Source organism: Neolamprologus multifasciatus, chromosome 23 (assembly GCF_963576455.1).
Source record: "Neolamprologus multifasciatus chromosome 23, fNeoMul1.2, whole genome shotgun sequence".
Lineage (NCBI taxonomy): Eukaryota > Metazoa > Chordata > Actinopteri > Cichliformes > Cichlidae > Neolamprologus > Neolamprologus multifasciatus.
Genome location: NC_140460.1, coordinates 38,045,655 through 38,048,513, shown reverse-complemented (window position 1 = coordinate 38,048,513; position 2,859 = coordinate 38,045,655).

The window sequence follows — 2,859 nt, the reverse complement described above, 5'->3', positions numbered from 1 at the left end:
TCCATCGTTTTTCTTTCACTAATCTCTTTTAATCTCCATTGTTTTTCCTGCCGTGCCCCTCCTCCTTCCCTCTGCACCAAAACTACCGACCGTTTGTACGGTCTGAAGAACCTAAGCAGACGATCCTTGTTCGCTTTCAAGTGCTGGAACCCAGATCATCCCCGTAAGGCAGCTGGAGATCTCAGTGCAAGCCTCCTCAGCTTGAAATCATGGCAAATCTTTTCTGACTGAAAGTGGCACCTTAACCCAAACCACGATCTTTTCCTAATTCTCACTGAGTAGATTTGTCAGTTAAACCTAACGAAGCGATAAGTAATAATTGTTTTTTAAATGTCACAGAATATGTAGAAATATTTGTCCGCTAGCTTCCATGTGGGGACGTTTCAGAAGTCATGCACAGAGCCCTGCTTCACAAACATCACATTTCTCTCTGCAGCATCTTGCTCAGCTCAACTGTTTTTGTCTGCTTTTGTGAAGTTCTGTGAGAAAGTTTGTTTAGGTTCAAGAATATTGCACAGTGCTGCAAATGGCAGGAGTCTTTCTGCTAGAAACGTCAACTGGAAGAATTGCCAGTTTGCAATTTTCAAAATTCTGTCCAAATTGGGGATGTGGGAGTTTGCACTGTGGCGCTAACTTCAAAAACACTCATGTCTTTGTATAAACTAAAAGCATTGGATGAATGTCCTGGAAGGGTTTGTGTCTCTCTTCATGTTAAAGTTTTCTTTCATCATTGCATCCTTCTTTCTTTTCTATCTTATTCCCTTTTGTCTGTGAGTTAGAGTCTCCATTGGTTTAAAGATTGCACCTGTGTTGGTCATGTTGTGAGTTAGAGTCTCCATTGTCCATAACGTTGCATCTGCTTCGGTCATACTCTTGTTTTGGAGTGTTGTCTGTTGTTTCAAAGTATTATAAATTATCTAAGGACGGCAATAGCCAAGAAGCGCATAGCCCGGAGGTTACGCTCCCTCCTGGCCGCGGACGCGTGACCTTGACCTGTCGGCGAACAGGGTTAGTTCAGTTTGGCTTGACTGTGGGGTACAGGGCATCCTGGAATAAGCTAGGAGTTAGAGTCTCCTTACCGTGTTGAACGGTATCTGCGCTTTTTTGGACACTTTAAATTGAGTTAGGGACTTTAGAGATGAGGCCAGATACAGTTAGAGTCTGATACTGGTTAATTGATTACAAAAAAGTTGGACTTTCTTCGGTTGGACCCGTTAACTTAAATTTGTCAAAATTGTTAGGCGCTAAAACTAAAGTATATATAGTATTTTCTCCTTTGTTTAGTCGCCTCTTTTCTCTTCCCTTTCTCCTAATTTTATACATCCTTTTTCTCTCCCATTCCTTCTTATGCTTCACCTTCCCTTCTCTTTCATCCAATTATCTCATTTGTTCTTCCTGTATTTCTTCTCCCACTCTGTCTCATTTGTCTCTGCTCTTCATCTCCAGTACCTTCTTGTCCAGTCTTTATCACCTCCTCTCTTATAGCTATATATGTCGTTCAGTAATCCTTCTCCATGTTTTCCTAATTTGTTCCCTCCACCCTGCTGCTTTCTCCACCTGATCTCCTCTCACATCCTTAATCTCTCTTCATCTCCAATCGCTTTCTCCTTGCTCCTCTTCCCTTCTCCTCCTTTCTCTTTCCTTTCTTCACGCCATCAGCCGCGCCAGGAAGTGGCATTTATTCTGGAGAGATCCACGCTCCAATTTCTCAGAAGGAGACAGTGAGAGGTTTTGACTGTCCAGCCAGACATTTTCTTAGTTGTCGAGTCTTGACACGCGACACCAAAATAGGCCTGGAGAAACTGGAGTTAAATCCCCTTTTGGATCGCCGTGGTTGTTTCACCATTCTTGGGTTTCGTTGATCTCCACTCTTGGTGAGGAGCCTTGTCAGACATAAGAAGGAGATGAGAATGATGGAGAGAAGGATTAGATGGATGCAAAACAACAGCGGTTTGTCCCCTCCGGGCTGTTTGTTCTGATTTAGATGGAGCAGGATTAGCTGAGGATGAGGAGATCAGTGTGTGCAGAGTGTGTTTGCGTGTGTGTGTTGAAGAGAAGTGGGCTGGTGATACGTAGACGCTTGAGGCAAAGCTGTCAGATATTCGACCGATTTTTCTTGTGTTCCGTAGGTGGTGCATAGCATACCATGCAGGATACACAAACACACATGGATCCTGCACTGCATCGAACCCTGCAGATCACGACTAAAAACTAAAGTAAAGTTTCAAATATCCAACCCAGATGTTGTTGGTTATATTTCAAAAAGTGTGCAAAATTGACACAGAACTGTTTTTTCTCCATTAGACTTAATAAAACGTACTTTTTCTGTGTCATCACACTTGCAGATGGTCCAAAACTCTATGAGTAAATAGTGTGAAGCTGATGGCGGAAGCGGAACTATATGAATGTGGTTCTGATTGTAAGGAAGCGCTAACATGGCCACTCATGCAACCAGACTGTCAGCTGTCTCTCAAATTCTCTGTCTCTGTGTGTGAGTGTGTGTGTGTGTGTGTGTGTGTGTTACAAGCACTGAGTCGGGTATCACAATGAAACAGGAAATCACTGCACGGATAAAAAAATTCTCTCTCCCCTCCTCATACAAAAACACTCACAAATAACCCGCTAATCTCTGCCCGTGCCCGCGTGCCATTCAAGGCTTCCTCCAATTAAAAAGCATCAGGGAGTCGAAGCCGCCATCTTATTTATCATATTAATTAGAAACTCCCCTGACAACAAAGAGAGGCCTACAGCTGTGGAAGCAGAGGAGAGGCCTGGGAAATGAAGGTTGGTTTGATTTGTTGTCTTGCTAATGTGACACCTATTATACAGGTTGGACCACGAATACAAAGACGCACAAAA